Source organism: Pelodiscus sinensis, chromosome 10 (genome assembly GCF_049634645.1).
Source record: "Pelodiscus sinensis isolate JC-2024 chromosome 10, ASM4963464v1, whole genome shotgun sequence".
In the NCBI taxonomy this organism is placed as follows: domain Eukaryota; kingdom Metazoa; phylum Chordata; order Testudines; family Trionychidae; genus Pelodiscus; species Pelodiscus sinensis.
Window position 1 is genome coordinate 45,958,734 of NC_134720.1, and position 20,534 is coordinate 45,979,267.

Here is a 20,534-nt window from a genome sequence, read left to right on the forward strand (position 1 = left end):
TACACTCAATCACATTTTTTAGTTGAGACAAACATTACACTATGTTAGGGACATTGAATAGGGTTGTATAGAAATTAATCCAGAAACCTATACAATATTTTAGAGAATTTAATCTTTTCTATATGATTTTGAGCCATCTTCAACTCTCTGGCAGGGTATAATTTTCTATTAAACTTTCTAGGATAGTATAGTATAGACCCATAGAAAATGTATTATATACTGTTAAATTCTATAGGAGTAGGGCTGTTAAATATTGGTTAATTGAATAGTTGAGTAACCTCATGAATTCTTAACAGTTAGTCGACTATTCTATAGTCCCCAGAGGCGGAGCTGGCAGCCAGGGCACTCCAGCCCCACTTTCAAGGAGTCCCCTGCCACTCTGTGTGAGGTGCCAGGCAGGAGTTGGTCCGTAAAGAGAGCCAGTTTAAAGACCAGCTCCCCTTGTGGACCAGCTGAATGGTTAGAACGACCTCACTACATGCTGCTGCTAGGACAGCAACGCTCATGCTGCCTTACACAAGTTGATGACCTTGGGACAAATAGTTGGAAGTGATCCAGAGAGGGTGGCTGTAAGCATCACTAGCTGTCAGATTACTGATGACACTCAGATGGCCCATGGTCAGAGCCCCATGAGATAGGAGAGTTCAGGCTCCCCTACCAACAACCTCCCGGCACATCACCATCCTAAGCTCTCACCATTAGGAAGCACTTCCCTGCCAACCAACCCCGAGCGAGGGCTGTCACAGTAAGGTAGCAACATTACTTATTTTCTTGGCACAATTGACTTAAGCATTGCTTTTGCTAAAGCCAATCTAAATATTTTTTAACAGTGTCATTGATTTTAATTATTAAGATGGATTTGCAAGATGTTAGTCACCTTCATGTGCATTTTATGATTTATGTCCCTATAACCCAAAAAGACCTTGCTAGCAATGTCTTCCTTATCCTGATAGTAATGAGAAAAAATGCTTCAAAACAGATTCGTCCAGTGTGTGTGAAGGTTTCTGTGTTCTTAGGCTTTTTATTGCTCAGGGGAAGCACTCTAAAATATATTAATGTGAATGCAGATTGATTTCACTGAAGCCACTGGAGTTATTCTGGTTTACACTGATGGAACTGAGATTAGAATTTGGCCCTTTGTTCTCTTCCATGTCTGATATAGTTCTAAGCATGCTGTTATTTAACAAATACTAAATAGTCACCTGTACACAGTTGTAATTCACCCAGAATACTGTCATATAAGAAGTCTGATAAGATTATTCATGATATAGAATGTTTAATTCTGCTGACCGCATGGATGAGCAATTAATACATTTGTTCACATCTCTTTTAGAGTGATTCATCAGTGATGATACTCAGGGGTGTGGGAACAATTTGTGTAGCGGGGGTGCTGACTGCCATTGAACCAAACTGTAAATGCTGTTTATGATGGAAAGCACTTCAACTCAGCACCCTTAGTTCCAGCTCCGAAGATGATACTTATATTGGCACTTGTAGAGCAATTAAAGTTGCTGCGGTTAAGAAAATGTATATGTATCTCTCTGTTGAGATATCTGAGGGAATTCTGATCCTTCTGTTTGCAAGCTGTTTCTCTGAGAGTTGAACAAGTGTAATATTCAACACTCCTGAGTGTCTGGATTGGAAAATATATGGAAAATTTTGAGGTATGCAGAAATATTAATTCACCCTGAGAATGACCAGTCATTCAGAATTCAGTTACTCTGGTGAGCTTTAATCTCTTTGCTTAATCTGTAGGGATGACCTCACCGGAGAGTGCTTTGTGCCTTCTAACATGACAGAAGCATATAGGAGATGTTACTACAGGTTGAACCTCTCTAGTCCAGCACCTGGGACTTGGCAGATGCTGAACCTGAGAATTTGCTGAACCAATGGGAGGTCAGTATTGTCTAGCAGCATTACCGACACTTCCACTGCTTACTGGGCTCTTAGAAGACATTTAGGGGTAAATTAGAGCTAAATAACTGCACAGAAAGCTGAGAGCCAGGACTGGTGGCTATAAACAAACTTTATGGGACTGCAGGAAACTTGGCCACACTCATGATAAATGGACATCTGGCTAACTAAAATCCTGCTGGGCCACGGATGTTGCCGGACCACAGAGTGCCAGAGTAGAGAGATTCACCCTGTAGTGTAGAATTGTCCTCTTTTGTGGAAGACCCATCAAGGGAGAAAGGACACCACTTGGGAGTGTCCTTCCTATTCTCTGCTTTGTGGGATGAGTTCAAGCTCACGCTTGGGCCCCAGAGCACATGGGGTGTGGCTAGACTACAGGGTTTTAAAACTTCCCCTGCATCTAGACTGCCACCGCGTTCTTTCTAAATTAAATCAAAAGAATGTGGTGGTTTTTTCGACCACAGTAAACCTCATTTTATGAGGAAGAATGCCTTTTTTTGAAAGTGCACAAAAAATGAGGTGTACAGGAGCTGCCGAAAAAGCTCCCCGCTGTCAGCAGCAGGCTACACTTTACTTTCACTTTCAATACTGAGGCTGATCGGTACAGCATCAGAACATGAGTATGAAAATGAAGCCCAGGATATTTAAATCCCGGACTCATTTGCACTTCCGAAGTGCTTGATTTGCATCCCTCTCTTGGCAGGGGGATGCAGTCTAGACACAGCCTCAGAGAAACTGCCCTCATGGTGAAGTGAGGGATGAAACAGCGATAGTACCCCACTAGCCCTAAGAAGGTTCTGGCTTGCTTCTTGTAGATTGGTCGGGGCCATTCCTGTTTTGCCTCCACTTCGCTCCATTGGAGTTTCATTAGGCCCTCTCTGACTATATAACTAGCTATCCCTATTACACATTTGGATGGCCTATTAAGAGCATCAAATACCACTTCCACTTTCCCAAGCTACGTCTCCCAGTCAGGACTATGGATTACTACATCGTCTCAACAGGCAGTGATATACTTGTCATGGCCTCAAAGTCCATCAGCTGTTGGAAATTTGCGGGGCATCAATGGAGCTTGAAAGGGAGGACAGTATTTTGGAAGAGGTCATCAGGTGTAGAGGTGGCAGTTTTTTCCCTGGCATCCTCAGCCAGGGGAATCTGCCACTAATGCAAGAACTATGGGGAATAAGCAGGAAGAACTTAAAATGCTACTAAATAAACACAACTATGGCATAGCTGGTATCACAGAGACTTGTTGGAATAATGGGCATGACTGGAATATTGGTATGGAAGGGTACTGCTTGATCAGGAATAACAGGCAGGAAAAAAAGGAGGAGGTGTTGCCTTATATATTAAAAATGTATGTACTTGGACTGAGGTTGAGATGGGCATAGGAAACAGACTTGTTGAGAGTCTCTGGGTAAGGATAAAAGGGATAAAACAAGAGTGATATCATGGCAGGAGTTGACTACAAACCACCTAACCAGGTGAAAGAGGTGCATGAAGCCTTTTTTGAACAACTAATAAAGTCATCCAAAGCACAGAACTTGGTGCTGAAGGGGGACTTCCATTATCTAGACATCTGTTGGAAAATAACACAGCAGGACATAGAATCATAGAATACTAGAACTGGAAGGGATCTCGAGAGGTCATCAAGTCCAGTCACCTGCCCTCATGGCTGTACCAAGCACCATCTAGATCATTCTTAATAAATGTTTATTTAACCTGCTCTTAAATATCTTAAATGATGAAGATTCCATAACCTCCCTAGGCAATGTATTCTAGAGTTTAACCACCCTGACAGTTAGGAAGATTTTCCTACTGTCCAGCCTAAACCTCCCTTGCTGCAATTTAAGCCCATTGCTTCTTGTCTTATCATGAGACACTAAGGAGATAATCCAACAAGTTCTTGGAGTGTATTGGGGATCGTTTATATTTCAGAATGTGGAGAAAACTACTATGGAGAGGCTGTTTTAAATTTGATGTTAACAAATAGGGAATAACTGGTTGAAAAATTGGAAGTGGAAGGCAGGTTCGGTGAAAGTTATCATGAAATGATAGAGTTCATGATTCTAAGGAATGTTAGGAGGTACAACAGCAAAATGAAGACCCGGGAAGTTGGTAGGTAAGGTCCCATGGGAATCAAGACATTGGAAAAACAATTGAAGACAGTTAGCAATTTTTCAAAGAGACATTATTATGGGCTTAAAAGCAAACTATTACAATGCATAGAAAAGATAGGGTAGGAAGTATTGCAAGGGACCACCCTAGCTCAACCATGAGATTTTGAATGATCTAAAAGTAAAAAATGAGTCCCACAAAAAGTAGAATTTAGGTCACATCACAAAGGATGAATATAAACAAATAACACAAGTATGTAGAGGCACAATTAGAAAGGCAAAGGCACAAAATGAGCTCAAACTAGCTAGAGACATAAAGGGTAACAAGAAAACATCCTACAACTATATCAGAAGCAAGAGGAAGATCAAGGACAGGGTAGGCTCATTACTCAATGAAGAGGGAAAAACAACAGCAGAAAATGTGGAAATGGCAGAGGTGCTTCATGACTTCTTTGTTGCAGTTTTCACCAAGTAGGTTGGTGGTGATTTGATGCCTAAAATAGTGTATGTTGGAGAAAAGAAAGCAGGTTCAGAAGTTAAAATAGGAAAAGGACTAGTGAAAATTTACTTAGAAAAGTGTATTTAAGTCACCAGGGCCTGATCAAATGCATCCTAGAAAACTCAAGGAGCTGGTAGAGGAGATATGTGAGTCATTCACTGTCATCTAATTCCAGAAGACTGGACAAGGGCAAATATAGTGCCCATCTATAAAAAGAAAAATAAGGACAACCTAGAAAACTATAGACTAGTCAGCTTAAATTCTGAACCAGGAAAGATAATGGAGCAAATAATTAAGGAATCCTTTTGCAAACATCTGGAAGATAATAAATTGATAAGTAACAGCCAGCATGGATTTGTTAAGAACAAATCATATCAAACCAACCTGATAGCTTTCTTTGATAGAATATCAAACCTTATGGGTAATGGGGAAGCAGTAGATAAGGTATACGTAGGCTTTAGTAAAGAATTTGATACAATCTCATATGACCTTCCTATAAATAAAATAGGGAGATACAATCTAGACTAGGCTACTATAAGGTGGGTGCATAACTGATTGGATACCCATTTCCAGAGAGTAGTTATCAATGGTTCACAGTCATACTAGAAGGGAATAACAAGTGAGGTTCTGAAAAGATCAGTTTTGGGACCAGTTTTGTTCAGTATCTTCATCAGACATTTAGATATTGGCATAGAGAGTACACTTATGTTTATAGACAATACCATGTGGGAGGGATTGTGAGTGCTTGGAGGATATGGTCATAATTCAAAATGATCTGTACAAACTGGTGAAATGGTCTGAGGTAAATAGGCTGAAGTTTAATACAGACAAATGCAAAGTACTCCACTTAGGAATGTAGTATTTGGTATTTGGACTTTTAGCATACTTACTTCATAATGCAGTAAGGGATCTAGGGAGTCATAGTGGACCACAAGCTAAATATGAGTCAAAAGTGTGTGTCTGTTGCAAATAAGCCAAATATCATTCTGGGCTGTGTTAACAGGAGTGTTGTGAGCAAGATATGAGAAGTCATTATTCCGCTCTACTCTGCACTGATGAGGCCTCAACTGGAGTATTGTGTCCAGTTCTAGGCATCACATTTCAGGAAACATGGACAAATTAGAGAAGATCCAGAGAAGAGCAACAAAAAATGATTGAAGGACTAGAAAACATGAGCTATGAGGGAAGATTGGAAGATTTGGGACTGTTTAGTTTAGAAAAGAGGGCACTAAGATGGGACATAACAGCTTTCAAGTACCTAATAGGTTGTTACAAAGAGGAGGGAGATAAAATATTCTCTTTAATCTCTGATGATAGGACAAGAAGCAGTGGTGGTGTCATGGTGGTTAAACACTGGAATAAATTGCCTAGGGAGGTTGTGTAATCTCCATCACTGGAGATATTTAAGAGCAGGTTGGACAAACACCTGTCAAGGATGATATAGATGATGCTTGGTCCAGGCATGAGGGCAAGGGACTGGACTCGATGACCTTTCAAGGCCTCTTCCAGTCCCATGATTCTATTAGTCTATAAAGTGTGAGTCCTCAGCTAAACCAACAGCCTGTACTGTCTCTATAGAGGCAACAAACAATAATTTCTGTGAGTGCCCAGTCAAAGGGATTGGACACTGCAAAGAGATGTTTCTGAGAAACTTTGGAACCAGGGTATAGTGATTGTTACCTGTAAGGCAAGATAAAAAATGGAAATGTTTTGAGGAGTTTGCTAGTAGGATGGACAGAATAAACCCTAGCAAACCCCAAACCATTCATGATGAGGCACGGGGTAATGTAGAGGTTTACAGTTCTGGGTGCCCTGAAGACAATGTCACAGATAGAAAAATTCTCCACTATTCTGAGAGACCAATATATATTGCCTCTCTCATTTGGGGATGAATGGAAAGAGATGGATTTCCCCAATACTGTAGATTTTTAATAAGATAAACTGCATTTGACTTTGTTTTTTGTTTATCAATTACTTATTGCTATTGTGCTATTCAAAGATGAAATGGAAATGGTATTTGGAATTTAGCATACTTGATTCATACAAAAATGAATTGATTCCTCTCAGTCTTCAGATCTGTTCACGCATGTTCTGAGATCAGTGAGTATGATTTACATTTCTCTTGTGAACACTGGCATTTTAGAGATTTAATCCAAGTACTGTTTTCAGAGCAAAGTGGTATCTAAAGTAGAACCTTGTTTATGATTAACTCAAATGTCATGCAACATAATTTATAGTAAAATACAATTTAAATTCCACGTTGTTTCACTTAGAATTGAGCAAACAATTTTCATGATGGCTTTTGTTTCCTATAAAATTTGCCTGTTCTTCTTTGAATAGTGTTCCTCTGAGTGCTCCACTTCAGTGGTACTCATGCTCCTGTGCCTTTGATCCTGTTCGGCCTGTGCTTGTGCCCAGTGATTTCTCATGCCTCACTTCAAAGCTATAGAGGGCTGTGTGGGCAAACTGCTCTCTGTTCCTTCCTAACTTCCTTGGCCTGAGATGGAATATTAGTGTTTGAAGTCATTTATCCTGGTTACCCTACTTTTGTTGATTGTTTTTTCTTTAGCTTTATGTTATGTTTTATATAGGATGTTGTGGGACTTTCTCTCCTTCAATTTCTTTCCCCTTTGGGGAAGAGGATCTTCCCCTCCTACATACTTTTTCTCTGAATATGCCAGGCTTTTCAGGCTTCAAGTAGTGTCCCTCTTGCTGGTAGGCCATCCTGGTTAGTGATGGGCATTCCTATTGTAGCCATTGATTGAAGGTCTCATATCCCACAGCAGTACTCCATCTGTGCTGCTTTTAAGGGAAGGGCAGCAAAAAATTAGGAACTAAAACTCAGATTCTGTGATGGAACATTTTTTCCCACTGAGCAGACCAAGAGATTTCTCCTGATAGCAATCGCTGAGGGAATACAGTGCTCTGTCAACTTTGGCATGTTCAACTTTGGTGCTACCTGAGGTAAATCCATAGAGTTATTCTCTCTCCACAGAGAGAGTCCACCTCCTAAAGACCACTGTTCCTCTAGAGAAAAACTGCTGCCAAACCAGGTCTCCCACCCTAGGTATGGCTCAGGCTCCAATTACTCTTGCAGTGCCAGATTAACCAGGGCTACGCTGTCCAGACAGTGCTGCTCCCATGGCTCTGACTGCTCAGGCTGCTCTGGCTGTGTGGTTCTGCCCTAGGCAGCTCTGCTCTGGCCACTCTGGCTGGCATGGGGCTTCTGGGGTTGGTGGGCCAGCCAGCACAGGGTTAACGGTTAAGGTGGGTTGACTGGTAAGACTAATGCTCACCAGTAGACTGGTTAACCTTTTACATCCCTAGTCCATTGGGGGATGTCCTGGAGCGTATGTTGTGACACCCTGACCTCTTCCAAGGGAATCTGGAAAGACTCCGCAATACTTTTCATTGGCTCTTGTGAGTATCTGAAATCATCAGCTAGAGTCAAATCATTTTCATCAGGGAGAGATATAGAATTATTTGTTTGGAGAGTAACCTCTTTACCTGTCTTGGACTCCTGCTTCTCAGAGGATTCTTGTGCCTGAGGTAACACAGGAGAAACAGTTGCGGGAGGTGATCATCTTCCCCCATGTTCTCTATAAGACAAAGTAGGGGCATAGGAAAATTGCTGACAGTATGCAGCGCAAGGATCCCATTTTGGCCACGGGGAAGTCCAAAAGATAGCAGGGCTGGTATCTATTGGTTCCCAAACCAGGTCAGGGAGCACAAACCTGTCTTTTGTGCAGCTCTCCATTTTGTCATGTGTCACAATGGAAATCCTTTATCTGAAGTGTCAGGGATTTACAATTCTGTGAACAAATGAAAGTTTACAAGATCTCAAAGGCCTCAAAGACCCTGCCTCACTTCATGATCAGGATCCTAGGCCATATTAAACAGTCAGGAAGAAGTCAAGATTCCAGAGGGGGAGACTACCTGTTTCTTCTATGTCTGCTACACAGAACAATCACCACCATCTGAACCACCACCATCATCTAAGCATCTATTTTGACAGGCTGTTTGACGGCTCAGAACTATCTCGCAATATTGAGCTGCATATATGCCATCTTTCCCATCTTCCATCCTTTGCAAATTGTCTCTCCCACTTTCTTTCCACATGCAAGAGAATCACATTGGACAAATAGCTACTGGAGGTTGTAAGATCAGGGCACACTATCCATTTTACCTCCCTCCTTTATACCCAGTCCCTTTCTTTGTCCATTTTCAAAGACCCCTTATAAGCACCTGTTGACTTCTCTTAATGTTCTCTAAGGGTGTGTCTAGACTACATGCCTCCTTCGACGGAGGCATGTAGATTAGCCAGATCGGAAGAGGGAAATGAAGCCGCGATTAAAATAATCGCGGCTTCATTTAAATTTAAATGGCTGCCCCGATCTGCCGATCAGCTGTTTGTCGGCAGATCAGGGCAGTCTGGACGCGACGTGCCGACAAAGAAGCCTTTCTTCATCGGCACAGGTAAGCCTCGTGAAACCAGGTTTACCTGTGCCGATGAAGAAAGGCTTCTTTGTCGGCGCATCGCGTCCAGACTGCCCCGATCTGCCGACAAACAGCTGATCGGCAGATCGGGGCAGCCATTTAAATTTAAATGAAGCCGCGATTATTTTAATCGCGGCTTCATTTCCCTCTTCCGATCTGGCTAATCTACATGCCTCCGTCGAAGGAGGCATGTAGTCTAGACACACCCCAATAGAACTATTTTCCATTCAGCATAGAGGGCAGGGGCTCTATTACAACTACCTTTTGGTCCTAAAAAAAGAACAGAGGTGGAGATTGATTTTAGATCTAAGACTCTTAAAACAATTGTCAAGTCTCAAAAATTCAGGAGGGTGTGTCTTGATGGAGCTATAGCTGCATTAGAACCAAATGATTGGTTTTTGGCGATCAGCCTTCGGGAGGCCTATTTTCATGATGCAATTCACTCACTGAATCCTTAACGGTATGGGGAACAACTGGACACCCTTCTGTCCAGGGAAATTGGTCTATCCAAAACACACAACTACACATCAGTTTTCTTGAACTGAGGGCAGTCAGGAATGTGTGTATTCACTTCCTGCACATAATCAGGAACAAGTCAATACAAATTCTTACAGACAACATAGTTTGCATATTCTATGTCAACTGACAGGGAGGAGCTAAAGCCCCTTCCCTTTGTGCCAAAGCAGTAAAATTCTCTAATTGGTGCATAGCCGATTCCGTCCTTATTTTGGCAATTTACCTTCTAGGAATACAGAACAGCTTACCGAGTGACTTCAGCAGGCATTTATCCCAAGCCTACAAATGGGAGCTGAAACCTAAAGACTCTATTAATTTTCTAGATTTGGTGGATTCTGGAAGTAGACTACTTTCCCATGGTGACCAACAAGCAATGTAAATACTTTTGCACAAGTGCTGGGTTCTCATTCCATGGACAAGAAACCTCCTCTATGCTTTTCCCCCAATGGCACTGATTCTGAAGATGGTGATTCAGCAAGATCAGACACAATAAAGCCAAAAATGATATTAATAGTCCCAATATGGCCGAGACTAATTAGTACAGCGGTTTCCAAACTTTTCCAGATGGGGACCCATTTTGACAATTCAGGAAGACTTGGTGACCCAGGGCAATTCAAAAAATGTGTGACTGGCTCCTTAAGAGACACCTGGGGAGACACCTGGTGATACTTTTGAAATGTAATTGTGACCCATATTTGGGGTCCCAACCCATAGGTTGGGAAACCCTGGATTAGGGTATCATTACCTGATTCATTTAGCTATCTGTTAAGCAAACAACCATGCATCCATTCCTCATCTTCTTTCCCAGGATGTTGTGCTCTTCATCCCTGCCTGAAGATACTTTATCTCAAAGGATGGCTTGTCGATGGTTTATCTGACTAGAATCAACTTGCTGTAAGGAAGTTCATGAAATAAACTTACCTCCGCAAATGGAAAATGTTCAGCTCGTGGTATGTCCAATGAAGTATTCCTCCTGCTGTTTATTCTTCTCTTCCAATCATCCTTTATTACTTCCTAGGGCTAAAAAAAGACAAGATTATCTATGAGCTCTATCAAGGTCCACTTGGTGGCTCTCTCAGCTTTTCATTCAAAGTGATAGGCCCATTCCACAAGGTCTCTCTACTTGGATGGCATTACTCAAAAATATCCCTATTCTGTACATTTGTAAGACTGTCACTCAGTATTCCATATATATCTTCTCCATGCATTATGCAGTGATTTAGTCTTCTAGAACAGATTCCACCATAGGAAATTCTGTGTTGTCTTCAGTCTTAGACTTGGCTCCGAATCCCACCCCAGAAGTGGAACACTCATAGGGACACTACTTGAAGAAGTAGATTATTCACCTTGTGCAGTAACTGGAGTTCTTCAAGATGTGTGCCCCTATGGATTGTCCTCTACCCATCCTCTTTCCCTTCTGCTTTGCATTTCCACTGGGGACTTTCATAGAATATTAGAACTGGAAGGGACCTCAAGTCCAGTCCCCTGCCCTCATAGCAAGACCAACCACTATCATCCCTTATAGATGTCTGTCTAACCTCCTCTTAAATATCTGCAGTGGAGATTCCACTACCTCCCTAGGTAATTTATTCCAGTGTTTTACCACCCTGACAGTTAGAAAGATTTTCTAATGTCCAACCTAAACCTTCCTTGCTGCATTTTAAGCCCATTGCAATTTAAGATTTTGTGGTAGAACTGAGGGAGATTCACTCATATAGTCCTATGTAGCCTGGGAGCAGGGAAAAAGGAACAGTAGGTCAAATGTGCAGGCCATACAAGCATTACTTCCAAAAATCTCTGATTAAAGATACAAGGGATGTGAAATTGAGCACCCATAAGGACACCCATCTCAGAAAACTGTTACTGTACAAAGTGAATAGCCTCTTTTTCATCACGTAGTGAGTAAAATCATACAGAACAAATCGTCCAAAAATCTACACAAATTTTCACACCTTTCAGTTTCAGTTTGGTGCAATGAGAAACTGCTTGGAGGGAAGTTGTTTTACCACAAAATAACTGTTATGAGGTGCTACATTTTCTTCTCAATTGTGGACATAGACTTCTTCATAGCCTCGATGTACTATAGCCAGCACCTCTAAAAATTCACAGGGAACTTGGCAGCAGGAAACCTAGATGCCCTAGAGTATGTCTATCAATGGGATCTGGATGTGAGGTTGGCTTCCTTCCTAGACTCTTGGCTAGCTGTACTGACTGTCCATTCAGGTTGCTATGTATCTATACTAGCAAATTTACATGTGTTTTGCATACAGCTTTCAAGTCATTACTTTTTATCTAAGATTTCAGAACATTTCAGTGAAGGTGCATCAGAACACAGAAAAGTGTGTATTCTACCTATCAAATTTTGCATTTCAAAATTGATTGTAATTCCTGTGTTTTTTAATAGATATTAAATTATTTTTGAATGATCTGTTATTTCTGGTACAGAAAGTATGAATGGAAATGGAAACATGAAAATGACACCTTGGCTATAATTAAAACATTCTGAGGTTATGTTTTCATTTAGTAGATTCTCAGGTTTATGCCCAAAACTGTTTTATCCATGGACAAATTATTAGCGGAACCTAAACAGTTATTAGCACAATCAATAATATTGGCTTGTCATTTGAATACTCATATTGTTTTCTCTGTTTAAATATCTCCAATGTCATTTTTTCATCCACTGTAAGAGGGAAGGTAAAGTTTATGGAAACTCACTTCATTTTAACCATTTGTTGGATTGCTGGAAGTTTTAGTCCATTGAGTCAACCCATCCCTTACAGTTCTCCACTGAGAAAGATATTTAAATTGCTTCCACTTATTTTTAAAATATAATTATTTAAATGCAGCTTTGTAATAAAAATTAAATACTGGAGCTGAAAAATCATGCTACTTACTTGTAGCATTTAAAGGAAAGATGTACTGTTCTAATTCCTTCCTTGCGTCCTTCCTGTAGATACATTTTCTTTGGGTTTTTTTCCCTCAGGCTCCCTCACATATAACAATGCATTATCTACCTATCGTTTCTAATGTTCTTATCACTGTAATAGCTAGGTATCAAATTTTATATATATATATATATATATATATATATATAACAAAAATTGGCATCTTTTGAGGTAAAAATGTCAAGGTGTATTGACCCAGCAGGCAAATATATGTATCATAAAGGACAATAAATCTGATGTTCATTGATATAAGAAGGTAGTATATCTACTATGACATACAATCTGAATACTTTGAAATTGCTCCATTTGCATTGTGATTTTTCCAAAGTGTAGGTTTTCCTTTTAAGTTAATATTCTAGTGGTAGAAAAGATATGTTCAAAGGGCCATAAAATACAGTTATTTAGCTCTGGAGAGGTGAGTAATAGATTGCTTTATATGTTGCTTATCTGATTACGTTCCTTCACTTTGACCTCTGAGTAGCAGGGAACATGTGACTCTATATAGCTAGTCATGAACCCTGGACTTTTCTCATGTATGTAGCAATACTGTTCTTGTACGTTAGAATTTTGTCTTCAACATTTGAATGGTGGAGTTGGTATGAGAGTGAAATTTCATTTGGTAATAGAACTACTCCGTATGTAGGGCTTGAGAACGCCTCTGATATGTGGGCATGTGATGTTCTACTACATTTTGGAAGATCAGCCACAGATTCCTTACAGTTAGCTGATTGCATTGGCTTCTAGCTGTCCCCTTTTATTTGCACACCTAGGATGAATCCATGTCTTTTCACGGATCTTTTGTCAGAAACATGTAGGCACAGCGATTTCTTAGTCTTATGATAGATAACTTTTTTATGTAATATATGTACAGGTTGCACCATTCAAGTCCGGCACCCTTGGGACCTAGCTGGTGCTGAACCAGAGAATTTGCTGCACCACGGGAAGTCAGAATTGACTTAACATCATTATCAATGCTTCCTTTGCTTACTGGGCTCTTAGAAGACATTTAGCAGTAAATTAGAACATAAGAACTGGATCAGACCAAAGGTCCATCGAACCTAGTATCCTGTCTTCTGACTGTGGCCAATGCTGATGCCCCAGAGGGAGGAATCAAGTGATTCCTCTCCTGTCATCCATTTCCAGCCTCTATCAAACAGAGGCTATTCCTACTCATCCTGGCTAATAGCCATTGATGGACCTAACCTCCATGAATGTATCTAGCTCTTTTTTGAACCCTGTTAAAAGTCCTGGTCTTCACAACATCCTCTGTCAAGGAGTTTCACAAGTTGACTGTGTGCTGTGTGAAGAAAAATGTCCTTTTGTTTGTTTTAAACCTGCTACCAGTTAATTTCATTTGGTGCCCCCTAGTTCATATGTTATGGGAACAAGCAAATAACATTTCCTTATTCACTTTTTACCATACCAGTCATGATTTTATAGACCTCTATCATATTCCCCCTTACTCTCCTCTTTTCTAAGCTGAAAAGTTCCAGTCTTTTTAATCTCTCTTCATATGGGACCCATTCCAATCTCCTAAAATTTTTATTGCCCTTTTCTGAAACTTTTCCAATGCCAATATATCTTAGAACTAAAGAACAGCACAGAAAACTGAGAGCCATGACTGGTGGCTATAAACAAACTTTATAGAACTGTGGGAAACTTGGTCACACCTATGATGAGTGGACATCCAGATAACTAAAATCATGCCTGACCACAGATGTTACCAGAGCAGAGAGTGCCAAACTAGAGAGGTTCAAACTGCAATACATATTTAATCTAAGCTGTGCCTCAGGTAACCAAGGAAAGGAGAAGAGCAGAAGGCTTTATGCAGTCCAGTAAGACATGCTGTACTTCTAATGTATCACTACTGTGATGGTCATAATTGAAAATCCTGAATTAAATAGGCTTCATGTCCCATTATTATAGGGATTTTCTAATGTCACATCTTGTATCTAGTAAAAGCCAGATTGTCTATGATGAAACATTTCACTGCGCAAGTAGCCGGTGAAATGTCAGTAAGGCATTGACATCATAGCCATTTGCATATTTAACGAGGACAGAGCCCTCAATTTCATTCCATGTTATAAATTCTCTTTTTCACTCGTTCATATAAAATTCCTTTAAAAATGTGTGTATGCATATGACTGCATTATTATCAGGAGTTTATGGATTAAACCTTATGTGAATCCTCTAAATTTGGTGGCTTGCAGTTTTGAACCCCTTCAGGTCATCTTGTCAAAACAGAATTTTAGCTGTGAAATAAATAAATAAATAAAGTAGAAACAAACATACTGGATTAATGCACTCTTCCTGTGTTGGCAGATAATTGCTAAAAAAAAAGTGTCTGCATTGGAAATATCAATAACTTTAATATGTGAGATTTGTTAACACAAAAGCAAACAAGCAAACTTGCTCTCCACTGACTGTCACTAATATTTATTCGTCCAGTGACTGTTAATCACACCAAGTTTACAGTCCTGTATAGCACCTGTCACAGGTGCTGATCATTAATCAGCTATTACAGCAGTTTATTCTGCTGCTGACAACTTGCAATTTTCTACTGATTCAGCTAGTTTGTCAGGTGGGAATTATGGCATAGCACATGTGACAAAACACATCACACATTTTTTCTCTCTCCCCCCCCCTTTTTTTTTTTTTTGCATTTTCAGGCTTCTCTCTCTTCCTCTCCTCTCGCCCCCCCCCCCTTTTTTTTTAGACAAACAATATCTGGGAACTCAGAAGTAATAAGGCGGAATGTATAATTAATTACCCAGCTTGCTCTAATTAGGGATGAATAAGTTGTGTCCCTCTCATCATCACAAATGTGGTGATGGGTAATACCAGTTTATGCTGTATTAACTGCAAATATGCAATCCTTCTGAGAGCACTTTTGTTGATGAATTTGATGAATGTGACAATAATTAGCAGAGACAGATGAGAGCTAAATTACTACTGACAATGTAATGCTATCCCGCTCGAGGGTCTGAGAACGTGGCAGGCTAACATGGCAGGGACCGAGGCCTCGTTTCTAATTAATAGTCTTCTTCTTCCTTTTTTTTTTTTTTTTTTTTTTTGCTAGTGGGTTTAAAAAAAGGAGGAACGGTAATTGTTTTCGTCAAAGGCTGCAGGGAGTTATCAGGGTAATAAAGTTAATTAGCAGAACAAACATCCTTTCACTGCCTTACCAGATTGAGGAAAAGAGGGTAATTCAAACTGCAGAAAGATATGACTAGATGAGATGATAAGGAGGAAAATTTTACACAGGAGGCCAACAGAGAAGAATCAATTTTTTTCTTCATTTCTCTTGGCTTAGTGCATGGAAAGGAATTACATATTGTCCTCTTTCAACACTCAAAGTTGCTTATGTATAAAACTTCGTCGTTGTGATTTCTGCTTTTGGATGGGAAATGAAGTTAAGAAAGATCATGTTACATTGTTTAATTTTGTCTGGGCCTTTCAAATCACAATTGTTTTGTTGCATTTTGTGCAATTTTATTTTTATTAAAGTGTTTTTTTCTAATGTTGATAGCATTGTATTGACCTCGTAATGTACTTTAAAGAAAAAAAAATTGCGTTTAGTTATCCTGTTCAATGGACCCACTGAGCAAGGCCATTTTTTCAGGCTCTGAAATATCTAGATCATATTTCTGTTACTTCATTCTAATAAAAAGGAAAAAAACACAAGTGTTTAATCCTGCAAACACTCATGTATGTGGGTAACTTTATGTACATGATTAGTCATACTGAACAGGACTACTTGAATCTGAAAAGTTACTCACATACATAAGTGTTTACAGAATCAGAGGCTAGAGGAGTAGATTGTCTAAAATAATAACATTGGGTTATTCCTGATGACTACTTCCATTCTCATTTATTTTTGGCTCTAACCTTCTAATGATGTTCCAGTTTGTCTTGTATATTATTGCCCACTTGCAAAACATATCTGGTGCCTACTACCTATATTACTAGTTATTACTGTGTATGGAAAAATCACATTTTGTAAATCTAAAGGGATCCAACTATGCAGAAATGGGTTAACCATTTTATTCTTTTAGTATATTCTGTGCTCGTCTTACTGAATCACACACTCCAGGCATAGAAAAGAGCTTCCTCAAAGTACTCTGCTGCTGCATCAGAGATCTTCATGCTCCCAAACAGAGTCCTTTGACCTCTCTCCTCTTTTTATTTAGCCAAAATTGGAGGGAGGGAGGGAAGGAAAGGATGGAGGGAGAGAGAAAATGTTTTGGTCTAGGCAATCAATACCTGGAACAGAAAACTAAAAACCTATGTCCTCAAAATGAGTCCAAAAAAAGACTGAAGTCATGTGGCTAACTTGCACAGACCCAAAACAGATGAATGTCCGCATCAAGGGTCAGTGCCTAGATCAGCTTACAGTGTTAAAGTACATTGGGGGCTGGTTAGCAGCAAATAGAGAAACTGACATGCATTACAAGGAAGGCTGCTGAGCAAGGGGAAAGTCGGACACAAGATAAATGGAGCATTTTATCATAAGTTGATGCCCAGACTACTTAGGGGCAGCTGTACACAACCAAGGTGAGACCAATTCTTCTGTATGGATCAGACACATGAGTGACCAACAAGAGGCACCTGAGAAGATGTGAAGCCATTAAAATGAGATGTTTCAGGAAAGTGAAATGGTGACTTTGCCGGACCACAAGTGGAAATGAGATCCAAGAGATCAAAGTTGGCAGTATCAGCCCTAATAGGATTCCATTCATCCTTACTTTGCATGTGCTCATACCACATTAGCCTCCGCTCTTGCAGCTTCTCCCTGATATGCCTTTGGGACCAGTGTATATGGGAAAAGAAAAAGAAATTTGTGAATAGACTGTGTACAGGAGAACAAAGTGGATATGGACCAAGTGTTTGACTGACACATACTGCACAATTTTCTATTGTAGAAAACTTCCTGTTCTCCCAGCAATCTGACTAAGCTCCCCAAAAAGGTCTTGAATAGATTTTATTGGGATTGTACTAGGCTCCAAGGAGCCATCCTCACAGTTGTGAACGCAACAGTTGTGAACGAATCTGCACCATTACTGCATATATTCTGATCAAGGCAGAAAATGACTTCCATATGGAACAACATAAGCATCATCATCTCAGAATTCTAAAGTATCCCATCACTCCTTTTTAAACTACTCTTTCTTGATTTATGAATAGATGTGGATAATCCCATACTGCACTAGTTTATTTTAATATACATATGCTGATGATTGTTGCATTACTTAGAATCTTGCAGAATGTAGCCCTTCTTGTCTCACAAACTGGGGAAAATACTTTGTTTCATACTTATTACCGAGAAACTAACAGTCTCAAAAAGAAGCAATTCTTTGGCAGAGAATGGGGGCTTCAGCGATTTAGGGCACTTGGACTTGGAAAACCGGGATTGAATTCCCCGGTATGTCATAGATTTCAAGGTGATTTTTCACAAGTCACTTAGGGTGAAATCCTGACCCCCTTTGAAGTCAATGGGAAAATGTACATGGGTATTGATATCCTTAGGGACAGGATTTTGCCCTTAATCTCTTTAGACCTCAGTTTCCTATTCATAATTAGTAGTTTCCTACCCCCCAAGGGTGTGGTAAACACAATTATATTAAAGATTGTGAAACACTCCGAGACTACAGTAATGAAGGCCATGTGACCTGTGACAGATTATCTCAATCCAGAGCAATTTAACAAGATACGAAGGCCACTCACACAAAAATTTCCTCTAAACATTTGGCACCTCTCCTATTCTGCTCCTCTCCTTTCTTTCTCAGACTAACTTCAGCTAACTCCTTCTTTCTTTGTCATCTTTCTTCAATCTTCTCATTATTGTTTTGCCTTTCCCACATCTTTTTCTTTCTTTTGATGTCATGTGACAACTGGTGCTGTATAACTGATGCTGACAAACTGATTTAATGAGGTGCAATGCTTTATTTGACTTGTCATCAGTGAGGGAATTATTTATTATTGTATACTCAGTTCAATAGTACTTTTTCTGTATTTGTTGTTTGTTAATACAGAGCAGCGATTAGTTGGATTTATGATTCATGTTTGCGGTGAATATCCCAGAATTCATGCATTTTATATAATGCTATATTTGAGTGCTGTCACGCATCTTGACCAAGGGGGAAAGTCAGGTTATAACAAGTATAAAATAGGGCTAATGTTGATCAGCCGTAGTTGCTTTCTCCTTAGTTATGGCCTTTATTCAACATAGCCAGGGTAACCCCCATTGTTAGCAATGGGAAATCTGCAAACAGATTTTTTGACATTGGGATGGATTATTTTTTCAAACAACTCCTTCAGCGCGACATAATAATCACCATCGAAGGGTGCCATCCAGTCTTCTAATCTGTTTCTTTTCCTGCGGGTTCTGTTTGGCCAGCAAGTGGGAGAGATTGGGGTAGAAATGGGAAGAGAAAACCAATCTACCTTCTGTAAGGGGTAAAGGGAACTTCATTGGGTTTGGTGCCATACAGGCAACCTCTGAACACTCACTAAAACCTTGTTAAAGTATTAATGTGAGGTGTTTGCAGAAAATTATACACACCTATCATGTTTCTCTTGTTAATGAGATCTGTTACTGAAGGACAGTTGGTAAATGGAACACTGAATAGCACCTATATTCTGAGGTGATAGATGTATTAAAACTAATTAAGAAAGACAGTTCTAGAGAAAGCAACATCACTGTCTTGTCAGTCAGGCTTACTATTGTGTTTGTCCTTGGTTCCTTCTTTATTCCACACTTCCCAGTCATGTTCAAATCCGGCTCCTTCTCCCCCTCTCCCCCATGATTTGTCCACTATTTGCCATCCTGACCGCCAAAATTCTTATTCAAGCTCTTATCGTTTCCCCTCTGTATCTCTGTAACCTCTTTCTTTCTGGCCTTTTCAACACACCTGTTATCTCTTTTTGGTCTTTGCCAACCCCTCTCCCCCAAAAAAACTGTTTGTAAATCGTCTGGATGTTTTGAACCCATCATCCCCATTTTAATCCCTCTGCTGACTCCCACTGCTCCACTGCATCAAGTTAAAGCTTTTTGTCAACCTGTTCAAAGTCCTCATAACTCGGTCCATCCCTATTTATCTGCCCATGTCCTGTTTCATGTCACCCACTGCCCCTTCTTTTCTGTTACCATTTGTCAACTTTTCAGACTAATATCTGTGGGTTTTGCCACAGCACCCTCAAAGCATAGAATGCCTTCCTGGGCTCATCTGAAAAGCCTTTATCTTTTACATTTACGCCCCTCAGGAAGACCCATTTGTTCTCCGATGCATATGGGAAATGAAAACGATACTATGTCAGTATAAACAGCCTTCTTAGCAGATGTGGTCAGTCACTATTTTGACCACTCTTTGTATATGTTGCACTAGTTTGCCTTATTCTTTTGTCTGTTTGTTTCTAGCTTGTGAGCCCCTGGAGGCAGGGACTATGTGTTTTTCATTTTGGGATGTGCCTAGAAGGTGCTTTTGTGGGTGCTACCAAAACCAAACAGCTGATAGAATGTGTTTGTTCAGTGATGCTTAGATTCCTTTGAAGTAGTTCTAATTGTTTCTGTGGCATATGAGAAATTGATTTGTTATTTCACTCTTGTCTTTCCACCTCAGCTGTCATCCTTCCCGGAGACCAAACTTGCTTTTCTGATTGACAAAAGGATGGAGGAAACTATCTAGTTCAAATCCATTTTTTATGGAATTCACTATGCCTTACCACTTGCCTTTTCACCTGGGTCATAAATGGAAAACCTGAATGAACTTCATGACTGTTTCATAGCAGTGGATGAATACCGGATTTTTAAAGTGAGTTGTATATTTAAATAAACCAATTAGAGAGTTGTTTGGGGAAAGTCCCACTAAGTGGAACAGGCAGGTAGGGATGGGGGTTCTCTAAAGAGCCAACACATGGAAAACAGGCTTTAGAAGTTGTCTGAACATGCTGTAATTATTAGTACTTTAGAAATGATTTTTGTTCAACTACTCTACCATTGATTCTTAGTGTTTGTCCAAGTGAATACAAGTTGTTCACTTTGTATGG

At 40.0% G+C, this 20,534-nt stretch overlaps 1 long non-coding RNA gene across 1 annotated transcript in view; it reads left to right on the top strand.

Annotated features, from left to right (window-relative positions):
• The window catches only part of LOC142830803 (uncharacterized), a 427,426-nt gene that overhangs the window by 247,538 nt on the left and 159,354 nt on the right, over positions 1-20,534 (top strand). Inside the window, exon 2 of the long non-coding RNA XR_012906315.1 lies at positions 20,108-20,299. This is a non-coding gene — a long non-coding RNA (uncharacterized LOC142830803). The remainder of the gene's footprint in view (positions 1-20,107; positions 20,300-20,534) is intronic.